Consider the following 17,804-nt stretch of genomic DNA (forward strand, 5'->3'; position numbering starts at 1 on the left):
AACATCTTTAAGATACATATTTCCTGGAGATGCAAACTGCAAAGTAATGAACAAATGAAGGTCTTCCGCTTTTCTGAGAAATTAAGTGAGTTTATGATTGAAGCCAGAACGGGGAATGAAAACTTTTAAGTGAGTTGAGTTTTATTTTTCTCTGAACCTGAACCTGGAGTATCTGTTCTTGTTTTAATCATAAACTCACATCATTTTGATCAGTTTTCTCAGAAAACAAGACTTTTTATGATATTTTGCTTGGAATCTTCAGAAATTCAATCGGAAAACAAGACAAAAACACTGAGGAAAAGTAGCATAAAGTTTTTTTTAAAAGTATTGGAGATCTATTTTTGAAATCGTCGTGTGCTAAGGCCATATTGAGGTTATTTTTACTGTGGTCTAATAAAGCCAGCATAAAAACCTGTTTTATGAGTCATGTTTGATTTGTGATCTGCATCCAGTGATCGTCCATTTCTCTCTTACAATCATCCTCATCCTCATCCTCCAGCCTGTGGTTTCTCTCACAGTTCCAGCCGTGGCTCTTATTGCAGAAGGTTGGCGCTGATTAAAGTGCATGCGTCTGCGCCTGCGCTCTCAGAGCACCATGGCGGGGATGTGGCGCAGCAGGTGCAGGATGGGAAAACGGCTGGCATGTGCAACGGCCTCAGAGTTCGATACGCTGGGTCTGTGTCGCGCACGGGGGCTCTTCTGATGCGCGCGCAGGCCGGCCAGCTGCGAGTACGCGCTCTTGGCAGACGGTGCACTTGTCAGGGCGCTCGCCGGTGTGCAGACGCACGTGGTTGCGCAGACGTGGAGGACTGGCTGAAGCGGCGGCTGCAGAAGCGGGCAACACGAAGGGCTTGTCCAGTGTGTGGATGCGCATGTGCGAGCGCAGTTGCTGCTGCTGCGGGAGGTTGAAGCCGCGGTGGCAGATGACGCAGCGCATGCGACTCGAGGAGTGAAGAGGAGGACAGCGAGGAAGACGCGGCGTCGCAAACCTGAGCAGTCGTCCTGCTGTGGAGGAGAATGAAACAACTCAGTCTCTGATTCTGAAGAAGCTACCACGATTTTTAACTTTTTTACTTTATTAGCAAAATAAACGCAGTTTCCACTAACTAATACAAAAAGGGGCTCCCCCCCCCCCCCCCAAAGTCTGCTTTTTTTTCTAAAATGAGGTGTAAAAACTGTCAGAAAATGTTTTGTTCAACCCTCAGGTGTATGGAGTAAATATTATGTGTTAAAATATTATATCGGTTTTATTTTATTTTTTGAGGTTAAATTATACTATCCATAGTTAGACATTGTATAAATTTCACAAATTTTTGCAACCCCTCTTAACTAGCTAAATTTGTGTTGTATAAAAACTAACCTAAAATAAACATTAACTGAAATAAAAATCATATACATTTAAATTGCACATAAATATTTATAAATTTTTAATTGTAGCAATTCCGAGGCATCATTTTTGTGTTTTAAGTTTGAAGTAGCTACTAAAACTAACAACACTACTTACACAGACATAAAAAAAAAAAAATAAAAAAAAAAAATTCCAAATCAAATTGAAAATGGAAATTGAAAATATAAAAATCTAATCTAATCTTACATATTAACCAAATCAATAATAGTACATCAATGATGCTAAAATAACACTGGTCTGAGTTCAGTTTTAAAGCCTGATCTGTGTGGTTTTATGCAATTTTAGATCTTAGGTTAAACTAATAAAACTATAACAGAATGGAATGGGTAACAAGATTAGGCTGCAGATTCAGTCTGAATTAAGTATGCAATAACTGTTAATTGATGCATTTTTATTTCTCAGTTTAAAGGAAAAAAAGTTACCCCCATTGTCGATAATGTTTTCTTAGAAAAGCATGTTTGTAAGCTTGACTAGTTTAAGATTTAAAGTGTTGAAAACTAGTTTTTTCATGCTGTGTTAATCTTATGTTAGAAACTATTTTAGCCTATAGTTTGTCTATTGATAAATAGTCTTGTATAGTCTTTTATATGGGACATGAATTATAAAGCATGACATGAAAGTGTAAAATAATAGCTAGACAAATATTGTTCTTTAAACATTATGGGATGTCAAATGTGGACAGCAATCCCACAATGCACCACCAGAGGGCACACGTGTACACGTCTCTCACAGATGGATTTTAATTGTGGTGAGCAATCTTCCTCAAAGCTCTTAAACCAGCAATACAAGCTACAGAACACTTAATGAATGTAAATCTGAGACGGGCTGTGATTGTTATCAGCAGAAGCTGCAAGGGTGAACACATACCGCTCTTCTTCTTTTGGTGCTCCTCCTCTTCGCCTGGAAACACAGGAATACCCAGGAAAGTGTTGTGGGAATTCCATACCAAACCAGTGGCGTTTGTCCTGCTTCTACGGGAGGGAATAGTCTGCGAAACACAAACACTCAGGCGTCATCTTTACAGTAAACACATGACATGTGCTATATTTTTTTGTTTTACTGTCGGTATTGATTTTTTTTTTTTATCTTGTTGAAAATTTTGTGGGAGTTTTTTTTTAATTTTATTTTGCTGTTTTGCGGTTAGAAACATGTAAAAGACATGTGCTATATGTGTTCAAGGAAAACTTTTCCCATTAATTATGTCATATAAGTGGAATAATGTTTGTTGTGCTACATGGTTTGAGAACAATATTAAAGACTAGATAAACTCTGACATGAAACGCTCTACTAGTGTTGTTGGTGGATTGTTTGTTTGTAACTTTGATTTGATTTGATATTTTGTATTTGTCCAATTTAAATAATTTGTGATATTTATCCACAATACCAATCATCTGACCATCCTGACTCCATAATACTCATTTTGTTTTTTGTTTTTTTCTTTTCGTTTTTTTTCTTATAAATGAATCCCTTGTGCATCAATTTCCAGAAAGTTACACAGAGACCTTTAGAGGACAAAAATGTCTGTCAAAAAATGATATATTAATATTTTTTCCACTGACAGTTTTTTATATCATCATCTATCCTTATCATAACTACCAAAAATTATTTAATTGTCAGGATTTTAACCCAATTTAATGCCAGTTTGTTTTACCAAAATGTCACAAAACTATTTTTTATTGTTACTTTAAAGTGAAATAGATTTATGAAAAAAGGAATGTGAATGCTAAAATACTAAAATTCCAATAAAAATAACATTTTTGGCTGTTTTTAATGCTGGTTTGCATTAACACAACCATAATAATGATAAAATAACGAAACAAAAAAAAAATGTTATCCATTGACAATATTTCCTCATAATTTTATGTAATTGTGAAAATATTTAAATTTATATGGGGCTACATTATATATTATATTTGAAATTGCATATTGCACAATTTTTTGCAACCCTGTTTTAACATAATTTGTGATCTGATTCAGAGTTATTACAGTTAAGTAGAAACCACACACACACACACACACACACACACACTTATTTTATTGTAACTAGAGTGAAATATGTTTAAATAAGCGTGAAATATTAAAATTCTGATAAAAATAATTTTATGTTGCTTGCATTAACACAGCCAAAATCATAAAAAACACACACACAAAACAACGGACAATTTTTCTTCCTAATTGTTTGTAATTGTCTTTGTTTTACATTTTAAAATACTAAAATATGGTTTATTTCCATATTAAATTCCACTGCTGATCACTGTGTTCCATCAAACACATCCCAAGGGTTTTTTCCCCCAAGCAGTGCATCAGCAGATCTAAAGAGAGACAACAGAAGCCGCATGACCTCCCAGGAGCTCTGTAGAAGATGCTGCTGCCGATCTGAAAGCACCTCCAGGTTCTGCCTCCTGCCTCGTCTCCGGGCACATCTAATGTAGGTCATCCAGCTGCGCCTGGTCCTTCCTGCTGGCATCGTTGAAGCAGCGCACTGTGACGTCCTCATTAAACACCTGAACACACACACCATTTTTCAACCAAATCTCTTCATTAAACCACTTAATTTAAACCAGTCTCAGACAGAATTAATGAGGCACACACACAACACCTCCCACATGAGGGTAGTGTGTTCTTTCCGCAGGTCCACGTGCTCGGGGGGACACGACCTCCCAGAGAAAGGGCCCATATCAGTGCCACCAGCTTTGATCCAGGTTCTTGGAGAAAAATCCAACGACCTGCTCACAGGGACTGAGCTCTGGGCGATGAGGGACCTCGCTGGGCAGGACCAGGACTAGACAGCTTCTGCACCTCTGCAGGAACAACGCGGCACCATCAATATCAATAAACATCATTCTGTGTTATTTCAAATCTTCGTTAGATTATGTTTTCAACACTAAGGAAAAAAATGGTTCTTCTAATGCATCACTGTGGAAACCCCTGTTTTGGAACCTTAAATAACATGCTAAATAATTATAGAGTTAATTATAAAAATATATAATCTGTGCATTTATAAACATACTGACCGGGTTTGAATCTTACTTTACTGCTCAACTGAAAAAAAAATGGATTCATTTGAATTTATTATCATTTTTTCAACGTAGTAAGTGGTTGAAATCAATTTTAGCACAGTTTAAAATAAACACATTTGTGCTGAACGTTAGGCAAATAAATTTGTTTATTTAAAATGTAGCTAAAATATAATTGATTGCAGCCCACTTACCCTACAAAATGTAGTATTATTTTTTTTCAATGATCAGAATTTAAATGCGATAAGGTATAAGAAAAAGAACATGTGATATACGATAATATGTAGTCGGTTAATATATCCTACAAATCACATAAAGAAGAAGCAATATTAACATATAACATGAACTTTTTTTACTAAGACTTGCAAAAAATATCAATACAAACGTTTTACATTGATTTGAACTTTTAATCGAGTTTGTAAACGAATTAATATTTAAACGAATCGTTTTTGCTTGTTTTGGTTCAAACATTTTGGTAATAGTGTTGTTATGCTGCTGTTCATGTTCACATTTTGATAAATAATCCAACTTTTTAGCTAAATCATTTTAAAAGAACGAATCCGCGTTAATAAAAACAGTTTCGATGATTTCATTCGTGTATTCCTGATTTTATGAGATAAATCATGAATAAATAAAAGGCTCATCTTTGTAATCACACTGTTGGCAGACGCGTCGACACGACATGAATGAAATGAATCCCCTTTATTATTGGCTTGGTCCACGAAAAGAACTACTATTTAACCGGAATTAAGTGTCGTTAAATGTTGGGGAGGGAAAAACTGTAAAAAGCGCATTGAAAGCGACAAAAGAAAAGAAGGAAAGACGCTCGCATTTAACGTCAAAACCTCAAAGAATCGCGCGTTTTGTTGCGAACAGAAAGCGGTCTGAAGAACGCATTCGTTCCGCTTGCACTGACCCACTCGTTATTCTCCACTGACTCACTCCACATTCATTATCCTTTCAGCACGTTTGTAGCAATAAATGTGAGTGAAATGAAGCGATGGCTTGTGTAAAAACACGCAGGAATTTCGCTGAATCACAAAGCTGGAAAGGGCGATTATCTGCTTGACATGCACGTGAATGAGGACAGAAAGAGCCGTTCCCGGTGGTTACTGGAGGAGAGCGGGAGATGCCAGCGAGCTTGTCCAGAAGATCCGTGAATGCGAGAATGGGGATCTTTTTATCTGGGCTTTCTCAGGTCAAGCACAAAGTTAAACCAAATGAATTTAAAGCCGCCTTCATTTCAGTCCGCGGTTGGTTACACAACGCGAACGCGCGGTGCGAGAGCCACCTTTACCACCGCCCTTAAACGCCGTTCAATGGAGCCAAAGAAAGGAGACTAATGCTGGAGAACTTACATCCTTGAGGAGCTTGGGAAGACCAATTCCCAGCGACGAGAGAGAGTTTGTTCCACCGACAGATCACGGACGAGTTTCGTCCGGAAAAAACAAATCGTGCGGTGTACCCGTCTTTTCCCGGACTTAACACAAATTAAATCATTTTTATTGACGGCAAAATAAAAAGAAGGAAAAAAAAACAACCAAATATACAAAATATAAATAAAACGCGGAAAAACCAAAAAAAAACATGCCGTTTTTTATTTGCGAAATTGTACCAAAACGGTTTTATTTGTCCGATTCCTTTTAATTCTAGTTTGATTACATCGAACATTTTTAATAAACAAAAACCAATAATCTAACAATTACAAAATAACATTTCCTTCTCAGCATTTGAAATCTAACAGTCATGAAATTCTAATTTCTTGAAAAAAAAACAACAAACTTTTTCGCGCTTTTACCATCAACTTAATCCGGAAACTTAAAGAACGCTGTGTAAAGGTTGCGACAGCACCACTTAAAATGCAATCGAATCATATCATTAATATTTAATCGTTAGGTTTAAACTTTAGAAAAACATAAACATCGAACGGATATTTTCACAAATAGTGTAAGTTCGCGGTAAATTGGGGACGCTTCTGTCATTGACGCTGACTGGGAAACAGTGATGGGACGCCCCCCAGCAGCGCATTACACTCCGGTGAAGGGACTGCGCCAGAGCCCTCGGCGGGTGTGAACGCGGTCCTCTGGCCTCCCTCGCACCGGATTCTCTACCAGCACGTTTCCTCCATCGGCCGCTACAGGAAGCTGTGCAGGGAATCAGAGGTGATGATCTCCACCCAGCTGAGACCTGAACCTGGACTTCAGCGCGAGCGCCTCCGCTCGGCAGAACCGAAAACCAATTGTGTGCGGGACTATGATGCGCTCCCTCCGGATCAGCTCCACTTATAGCAGCCTGGGCTCTGAGCCCTCTAATTCGTTTAATTATTACTGGGACCCCCCGACCCACACACACCACACACACACACACACACACACACGAACGAAAGGAAAAAACACTCACACACACACACACGAACGAAAGGAAAAAGACAGAGAAAAACAAGTAAAACCAGAAAAACTCATGTTTAACATAACAAGGAACAGACAGATATAAGAGAGAGAGAGAGAGAGAGTGGAGAGAGGAGAGATAATATCACATAAGTGGCTCAACACCTGTACAGAGGCTTCTTAACACATCACAGCCGCCAACCACTTCTTTCACACATTTAACCAGCTGTTTATTAACCTCAACACATAACACACCGTCTTCTGCATGACATACAATTATTCCTACATTTCACTCCACTTGCTCTGGCTTGCAGTTTTTTTTGTGTCTAAATATATAAGTATTTACAAGTGTCATTCTAAGTTTACAATGAGGCAATGACGTAAAATATGCTTACAAAATTATATATATAGGACTATATATATTTTGACACTATCTATACAGGGTCATAATGTCCATTACAGCTTATGTATTTCAACGAGTAATCTAAGATTCTTCAAGAATTGTAATGTATTTGTATTGCATTATGCCAAGCATTATTCAGTACCATATATAGAATATGAAATTGATATAGTTTCAGTTTATGCACTTATTTATTTTAAGGCATATCCATTATACTAAAACGTAATGATATACTCATATAAGTTTTTAATCACACACACAAACAACATTTAAATGTATCATTTATATATAGCCTAAATTTTAAATAATAACCATAAGAACATTTAAATCCCAGGTGCATATGCATTTATATTATAGAATATTAACTTTACATATTAGAGTAAAACTTCAAAATATGAATGGAATATAACCAGTGTCTATTTATACACTATACAAAATATAAAATTAATATATTAGATAAAATATAGCCTATATAATCTGAAATTCATATATGAAATTTATATATACAGCCAGTTTTATATTTTAATGCATTTGCATTATTTATAGTATATCAAATAATTAAGAATATATATATATGTAAATGCATATGCGTTATTCATACTATATATACAGTGCGATGTAAATGTTCAATAGCTTCTCTGTAGGCTCAACTTTGTGTCTGTACAGAAACAGAAACTATTGTCTCACATTGCGAATTTGTGACATACATTATATTATGCACTAAGTATTTGTCTCTTGATGCACTTTTTTTTCTTTTGAAACGCAGCAGATTAACGTTCATCGGTGCTCATATGAAGCCCAGCGTTCAGTCGCACACCGGCTTTGTGAGCCTTTTCTTCTCTGGATTGGTGGAGAGTTTGAAACGAGCGTTTTCTCACTTTCCTCCAGCAGGAGAACATCTTTAATCCATTCTCATCCCGCAGGTTCCCTTTCATCTGATGCAAATCAATCTGTCGTGCTGTTCTGAGCAGGAGCCGCGGTACACTGGAGATCATCAGAGGAACAGAGACACTCATAATCAGGCTTTTTGGGGAAGAAATCAAGGTACGCACACATCACACACCCTCTCTCACACACACACTCACTCACCCACACTCTCTCACACACACAGCACTCACCCTCATTACACACACTCACTCGCCACACTCGCTCAACCACACATCACCACACACACCTCTCATCACACACACAGCACACACACCACTCACACACACTCTCTCACACACACACGCACTCATCACACGCCACACACACGCACCACACTCTTCTGCTCCCACAAAACAGAGAACACAATCTCTCCACACACCACTCACACACACACACGCTCTCATCAGGACACGCTCTCACCGACACACTCACACACACACACTCCTCTCACACACAGCACTCACACACACGTCGCTCACACACAACACTCCACATCACCACATTTCACTCTGTTCACACACACACACCACCCCAAAACCCACTCCACGATAACAAAGTGGTTAAAGAGACACTAAATGTGATGTGACAGGGCAACTGTTATGTTCAAACAAAATCCCTGGAATAAATAAACCTGTAATGCTCTTGAATTGATAGTCTTTGCAATAAAAAAATATTTCACCATACGCATGTGGAAATCGGTCTTAAATTACATTCATCCCCCAGATTTTTAAACTATTACTATTCATTCACTGAAACATTTAACTTATTCAGACACACATTATTACTCTAAGTTACACTTACATTCAGCACTAGCAGCCAGCCACAGAGAAAATCATTGATAAAATAGAAAAATGAAACACAATGGAGACAAAACACACACACAACACTCTCTCTCAACACACACAAACTCTCTCTCCCTCTCACACACACACATGTCTCTCTCTCTATCTCTCTCACCGACACACACTCACCACCAAACAAAAAAAAAAAACACAACACACACTCTCTCTCATACTCTCTCTCTCTCTCACACACACACACCCCACACACACTCTCGCTCTCTCACAAACATACACATACTCTCACACTCAGTCTCTCTCTCTATCACACACACACACACACACTCTAGTTGTCTCTCTCTCACAAAACAGACACAGCAAACTCTCTCGTGTCTCTCTCTCACACACCACCACACAGCTGCCACTCCCTGTAGTCGAGTGTGTTATCAGCAGCTCTGGACGCCTGAGGGCAGAATAAAGGAAACTCATCTGTGTTTAAAAATCCATTTAGACCAATGAATCCTCCCCACAAACCACCTCTCACTAAACACACACACACACACACACACCACAACGCATTCAATTAAACCAGACACCAACACGCAGATGCATTACACTACACTCTTAAAAAAAAATCACAGGGTGGGCTTATTATTAGGAATAATTCACCATTAAACTATAAAGGGATGCTGGGCGTTACAACTGCTCTGCATCCTCTGGGTCATCTGAGATCAGGATGAGTTTGTTTCGGTTCATCAGGTTTGTAGAAATGTAGCACCTGCAACAATGTCCTCAGCACTGGATGCTCTGCAGTGAAATGGGTGCCGCATCAGAATGAGAGTCCAAACAGCTGGTAAAAAAACATCACAATAATCCACAAGTAATCCACAGGCCACTCCAGGAGTCCATCAGTGGAACATCGTGTGTGAGCAGACAACGAACAGGAAAAACAGAACACATCACCAGCATTAAGTATGTTTTTAGGCAACAGAAGTCAAAATACACTAGAGTCATATAATCCAATACTAACACTTCCTCCAGTGAAAAAAGTGCAGCTGCTGCTTGTCGTCTCACATCAAAATCGCAGACACATGCATTATGATGTTTTAGACTGGTTTAAACGCTGCTGTCGATCTGTGCAGATTTTCTCTCTGATTCACACCAGAACACTTTTTCACTGGAGGAAGTGTTATTATGGATTATAGACTATATGTATTTGAGTTAAAAACAGTCTTAATGCTGCATGTGTGTTTCATCTTTTGTCTTCTCCAGATGTGTCACTGATGGACTGGAGTGCTGTGGATTACTGTGGATTATTGTGATGTTGTTTTATCAGCTGTTTGGACTCTCATTCTCGACGGCACCCATTCACTGCAGAGTCATCCATTGCTGAGACGCTGATGCAGTGCTACATTTCTACAAACCTGACGAAAGAAACACACTCAATCCTGATCTCAGATGAAACTGAGAATGAGGCACATTTATTTCATCATTTTGGGTGAACTATCTCTAGACTAGCATAAAATCTTTACCACGTTTTGAATTGCTTTCCACAGCCATCATAGATTATAAAGCAGCAAGGACTTGAATCTGAGAACAGATTACAGACAAAAACCAGGAAGCACGCAAAGAAAAGCACCAAAAAAAGTCATTAGTCTTTCAATCATTTTAAACATGGTTACCTGTACACATGAGGGAAGAAAGAAACACTAAAAATTAAACATTTTTGAAAATTATAATATCCCTTTTTCATTAAGGCAAATGAAGTAATACTAGATAAAACAAATATTTGGTAAGGAGGCTAATCAATACAAAATCATACTATTTAGATCACACAGAGTTAGAAAGCAAATCAGAATTTAAAAATTAGACGGGATCGGGACTGTACAGTGTGTACTGATGCCGGGAGGGAGAGACCGGCGGATCAGAATAAGACGAGAACGTTGGATCTTCCAATACTCGGGAATATAAAAAACTACAAGCTAATTAATACACAGGTAGGCTCTCCGAAGGCTTGAGCAGTCTTGAAACGCTTGGGAAGTCGAAGTTTACAGAACTACACACACATAAAACTTCTCATCCGTCAACAAGATGCAACAATCAAATTTCAAATTACACATTCACAATCTTTGGACAAAATTTCCATATGACAAAAGAACAGAAAAAACAGGGACAGTTTTTTCCTGGTAAAGAATGCAGGAACAAAAAAGTCTTTGATTTAATTATATATATAGTTTTTTTAAATAAAGTATTTAGTCAACCCGTATCTGAGCATACATACATAGTTTTTACAAGAGAGCAAAGGCAAAAAAAAAAAACACCTCAACTTACGCTTTTCCCGCCCAAATCACCGTAATAAAAAATTATCCGTTACATTTTCATACGACTACAAAAAACTACAAAGTTAACGATCTGTCAAAATATTTAGAGGAAACCATCTTTGTTTCAAAAAAAAAAAAAAAAAAAGAAATAAGATATTGCACCCTTTTTAAACCAGAGTACAATAAAATGACAATGAAAACAATACAAAGTACATGAGGGAATTACATCATCATCAATCATCGGCGGCGTTGCGTTTCTCGAGGTAACAAAAGCATATTTTCTGTAACAAAACATCACAGTTTTTCATCTCAGACGCGCCGGGCAAGCACCAAAGGCGACGGGTGAAAAGGGGGGGACGCACGACTGAATTAAATGCTTTATGTAGAAGGAACAAAAAAGAAAACATTTTGTGTACCACCATTCTTAAAACACTTCACGACAAAACGAAACGATAACTAATTCAAGACTGCTAAGCCCTCGGATCATTTTTATTGCAACAGAACTAAGAAAAAATAAGCGATTATATTGCGCGACTCGATGTAAACGCCGCGAACTCCGGGGTTCGTTTTGGCGATACACATCTAATATATATATATCGTTGAATGTAAAAAGGAAGAAAAAAGATAAAACAAACCAACTCGGAAACGGTCCAAAAGGGATCCCTGAAATCGCCCATATGAATAATGTGTACCCAAGTATTTAGTAACAATTTGATAGTCCTGATTTAGAAAATAGTTTTCTCTTTGTTCAAATCATATAAGTCCATTCTACAGCTAGTGTTTTCTACACTAAAGAAAAAAAAGTAAAAGTCTTCAAGGCTTGCAAATTCTAAGAAACCTCTGTTACAAAAGTGTGCGTGTTCGGCGGGACACTGCGCAGGTAGAAAGTCAAAAATCTTAGCAACGTAGGAAGGGTCAAATGCAGTACCCAGCAGGCCAGGGGGGGGCTATGTAGGAATGAAGTAGGGGGGCGGCTGGCATGCACAGAGAGAAAACACAGCAGGAACGTCAGAGCAACACACACACTTTGATGCATGATAATGCTTTCTGAAAATAATTCAATCAAAAATACAGTAAAAATGGATTAGAATATTTTTTACAAATCTAAAACAGCAGTTATTAGATGTGAATACTCTTGTTAAAGTGTAATTTATTTCTGTGATGTGGCAGCTGTATTTAGCAGGCAGTCATTACTCCAGTCTTTCAGTGTCAACAGAGGTGACGTTCGTGAAATCATTGCTAAAGAAGATGATCATGCTGGGACATGAGCTTAAGCAGTTGGGGGGCCAGTGTCTATGATCGCGATGCGCTATTAACAAGAAACATTATCAATGTTGAAAACAGATATTTTTGTGGGAAACTGTTGATCAAATTTATTTTTTCAGATTCACAGATGAATAGACAAGTTCAAAAAGAACAGCATTTATTTCAAAATAAGAAATCTTCTGTAACATTATAACTATGATTTTAGGTGTCACGGTTTTAAACAATTTAATAAAAGTTCTTGATGAAACAAAAGTATTAAATTCTTCGGTAGTTTTACCTGGCGTGTGAAAGTATCGACAAACAAGAAAAATAATGGTAGGCGATGATTTAGAAGAGTGAAATAAGTGTAATAACTAGAGATCATGTGACACTGAAAGACTGGAAAGGTAAGTGATTCTGAAAAATACAAGCTGCACATCACAGAATAAATTAGCATTGTAAACAGATATTCCCATCAGCAAACAGCTGTTTAGTACAAGTTGCAATCATGATGGGGTGGGTGAAGCAATTTTACAAATTTAATTGTGAGGAGTCAACCAACGAAAGGGATAAGGGAAAGAAGAAGGGAAAAGTTTTCTATGGAAGTTAGAAAAATCTTAATTCTGGTGCAACACTTACTGACCGTTAGTGTATGTTGCTAATATTATATGATCCATGCTGTGTGTGGTGATTGTAAGGGTTGTTATTACAGGGAGCCGGGAGCCTGGAGTCTGTCCCTGACCGTAATCGCCCCCTTGCTTCTGTAGTACTCCACCCGGGGGGCAGGCGCTATAGTCCTTAGAGGAGAGCTCTGCTGAGATCCAGGGGACCGCGCGCTGAGCTGCACACACACACATAACAACACAAAGGGATGAGAACATGAAGTCCAGCTGGGTTTTGAGTTGACAGGGTCAGGGAGGAACAGACTTCTCTTACTCTGTTTCTTTTAATACGTCCTCCCCACGCTTGCTGGTGTCCGAGCGCGGCTGGCTCTGGCCTTGGTTCTGTTGACTCGGCACAGACACAACACAAAAACTCAGTCTCGCTGTGATCAGGACATCATCAGAAAATCAAAAAGAGTGACAGGATCACTTCCTTGTTGGGCTTTTTTGCGTTGTGAGTGGGCAGAAAATAACCCAGCAAGCCCGGAGAAGCTGATGGCCAGGCAAATGAAACCATCTCAGCTGGCATCCCTTGGAGAAGCCCCTGGCTCTCACCCAAACCTTCGTGACGTTCACACTGAGATAACACAGCGAAGGTTTTTCAGAGGGCACTTTCCTAGCTTTTTATAATTAATGCTCCCAGGCTTTGGAATAGTCCATCCTGGACAGGTCTGGGATCCATTGTATGACCTGAAAGGAACAAAACTAACATTAATCTTAGGACAAGTTCTGTTTCCTCAGAAGAAAACAGTGATGTAGCACTGCTGAGTGAGATCTTACTGGGGTCATGGCTGGCTCTGAGGGCTGCGCAGCAGGTTGGTACGTGGGGTGTTCCCAAAACTCAAGTCTGTAGAACGTCTGAGGCCCACTTGGCACACAAAAAACATCATTACAAAACACTCACACAGAACAACCATTTCATCTGGCACGCTTCCGAGTACTGAGAGGGGTTGGGGGGTCTGAGAGGTTCATCGAATCATTAGGGCTATCAAGTGATTTTTACTTAATTACACTATGTGCTAATTAACTAATCACATCGATTCTGGCTGAGAAATCACCCCCCAAAAGACCATTTAAAGTCATTATTTTGTTAAATGAGTCATTGAATCACTCGCTCCACCTGATTTTGTTTTCAAATCAGTGACTTGTTATGAATGAGTCATTGAATCACTCGCTCAAATGATTTGTGTTCAAATCATTGACTGCTTTATGAATGAGTCCTTGAATCAATCGCTCAACTGATTTGTTCAAAATCAGTGACTTTTTATGAATGTGGAGTCATTGAATCAAATCGCTCCCAACTGATTTGTTCAAATCAGTGACTGTTTTTATGAATTAGCTCAGATGAATCCGTCGCTCAACTGATTTGTTCAAATCAGTTGCGCTTTTTATGAATGAGTCATTGAATCAACTCGCCTCACTGAATTTGGGTTCAGATATTCGCTCAACAGTGGATGAATTATGAAAGGGTGTTCAATACAGTGGCTCGTCTGATTTATTGAATGAGGATAGCAACTGAGTTGCGTGGGACTCAGTCACATCGGCAGGGTGGAAGTCACTGATTTGACGTTCAAGGAACGAGAACTACGTCTATTAGAGTGAATCTTATGAGATGACATAATAGAATCACTCGCTCACTGATTTGATTCAATAGTCGCTCAACTGATTTGTTTCAAAGCAGTGAACTCTTTATGATTGAGTCATTAGACTCACTTACGACTCAACTGAATTGTTCCAATATGTCGACTCCAACTGATTTATTCAAATCAGTTGACTCTGAATGAGACATCGAATCACCTCGCTCAACTGATTGTGTTCAAATCAGTGATCTTTATGAATGAGTCATTGATCACTCGCTCAACTGATTTGATCAATATTCACTCAAGCTGGATGTGTTTCAAATCATGACTTCTTTATGAAAATGAGTCTTGAATCGTTTGACATCAAGTCGATTAGTTTTAGAAACAGGGATTCCATTCAGAAACAAAGTCACCGCTGGTGTGGTTCATTCAGAGACGCTCAACAGTTCTGAGGGGACTTGAGGGTCCGGAGCTAGGTGGAGTTTTATGTGTGATGATGGATCATAAAGCATGTACAATATTGTTGTCTCAAAATGAATACAACAATAAACTGAACTATATGGTAGTTTGAATAAACACGACTAAGTGTAAATCACTATCACATTAGCAATCGTGTGAGCATGCCACAGGCCAAATGCAATGGCATTCAAATTGACCTACGAAATCTTCGGTTTTGAGATACTCAGAACTAAGCACAAAAAACACATCATGCCTGCTTGGAGGGAAACTATTTTTCTGCTTTTAACTCTCAGACTAAAAATAAACTTGAAACTTAAGCTCTTAGTCATGAATAACCTCACTGGCAGAGATGGAATAAAGGAAGAGGAAGGAAGGACACATCACTTCTGATGAGAGTATCTCGGGTCCTTGGTTGAAAGGAACTGAGTCCAAAAACTGCTGGCTTTCCTAAAACCCATCCGTCGCCCGAACATGAGGAGAAGAGCTAAATCAGTCCATCAGAGCGACCTGAAACTCAATCAGTCCTCACTCATGAATGAGGAACCTCTACATCAACTCAACTTGGCCATCTGCTTGAAGTCTTCAAGGTCAGTAATATATATTTGTTATTTGTAATAAAGTTCAATAATTTTATGGGATTCATGCATGTAATGATTTATGTCAGTAGTCAGGTAAAGATAAATATTGATAATGTGAGGGGTGCAGAAGGAAGATTTGCTACACAAGCGGGATTGAAGAATACACGCTGATTCTTATGAAAAAAGGACAATTGGAATACGGGTGTGTGCAATAACTTGTGGAAGAGGGCGCAAATGAGAAGAGATAAAATGTATCGAACAAGGTTTCCCACAAACAAGTATTATAGATGCGAGCACGACACCTGTGTTGCAACATTGATAATAATCAGAAAAGGTGGTTTCTTGAGCAGCAAATCCATCCTATTAGATGAATGTGTGCAACTGTAAGATCATGTGTACACATGGGGAAGACCTGGAGGTAATGATGCGTGCAGCAATACAAGCTGCTGGCGAGCATCACAGAAATAAATTAGCACTTTAACAGAGTTATTCACATAGGAAACCAGCGGTTTTAAGCATTATAATAAAGGAGGGTATTTAACGAAATGTGGGTGATATACGATGTAGTTGTGGGATCAAATAAGAAGCAGCACTCGCTGGAGGCAGAAGCGACTTCGTTAAACAAACAAAACAAATTAAAAGTTTGGAAGAAGATCTTTTGAACACGTACTGTGTGCACAAGCCTGCAAACGCAGTAAGAATGCGGGAGCAGGGCCGGAATCCTCACCCCGAGATCTTCTTCGTCGATCAGCGGTGTACAAGTGCCATACATCCATCATGCTAGAGTGAGAGACCACGGATGGAGAAGATCCCGGACAGTTGGGGTCGGTGTTTCGGAGGGAGGATTTCTCTGCAGCTCCAACAGGAGCTCCGGACTGCTGGTTGATGCTCTTTATGGTCTCTCCACCTGAGCACAACACACAAGCACGACCCATTAACAAGATCCATCACCTGCAATATGCCCTGTTTGAAGCTTGAACTACTGGGAAGTTTACCTAGATTTCATGATTTAACCAGTTAGAAACATCAGGGACAATCAAGCATAAAAATACAGGTACAAAACACCTTAACACCAGTTTAAAAAAAAAAAATGGACACAAGGGGAAGTTTACCTAGATTTCATGATTTAACCAGATAAAATAAGCAAAACAAAACCAATACAAGCACATAACACCTGCTAAAATTAGTAAAATAAAAGATTAATAAAAACAAATAAAAAAATTCTAAAATTAAATAACCAGTCAGAAACATTACGTGCAAACATTAAATACAGGTGCATAGTATCTGCTCACTAAATAGCAAATAAGATTGGACAAAAAAGATAGTTAAAAAAACAAAATTATAAAATAAATAATGTCAGAGACTGACAGACCTGAATGGTTAAATCATCAAGGTTTTCGTCTGCTGTTCAACCACAGAAAAGCATGGTGTGTATGGAACTGAAGAATCCAGGCGGTTTGAACCACGACTGACCCGACGACTGAAAACCCTAATCCTAAACCACTCCTCCCGCGGCGGGTCGATGTGAGCGCGCGGGTCCAAACCAAAAAATCACGCTATTGTCAAACTATTTAACGCTGTGCATTTAATGAAGCCATTATGACTCCAGTGGTGTCAGACGAGAAGGGCAGATAAATAAATAACGAGCCGACTGGTTCAGTTGAACGGAGGCTGGTTGTAAAGCCGTGAGCCGCTTGCTGCTGCTGGTCTTCACCTCGCACTGGAAAAGCGCGTCTACCAATGAGATCTTTGTGTCTCACCGAGGTCAGAGAACCACGGATCTGACATCAATACACATGGATAATTCATGCAAAACCGAATCTGGAGCGAACTCGAGTGCGGACTGATAAATCACAATGCACACATTAAAATTACCTGCCTTTATAAACAAACCCAAAGAAAAAATGTTTATTAATTGTTTGGTATGTGCCATAAATGAATGACTAAAAAGTAACATGCCGCCAATTCCAAAAAAAAAAAAAAAAAAAAAAAGAAAAAATAAATAAAAAAAATAAATAAAAAAAAGAAAAAAAAAAAAAAC

General features: G+C 38.7%; 1 pseudogene; it reads right to left on the bottom strand.

The window, feature by feature from the left end:
• Positions 1 to 585: 585 nt before the first annotated feature.
• On the bottom strand, positions 586 to 16,535 carry LOC122145128 (annotated as a pseudogene).
• Positions 16,536 to 17,804: the final 1,269 nt, after the last annotated feature.

Source organism: Cyprinus carpio, chromosome A5 (assembly GCF_018340385.1).
Source record: "Cyprinus carpio isolate SPL01 chromosome A5, ASM1834038v1, whole genome shotgun sequence".
Lineage (NCBI taxonomy): Eukaryota > Metazoa > Chordata > Actinopteri > Cypriniformes > Cyprinidae > Cyprinus > Cyprinus carpio.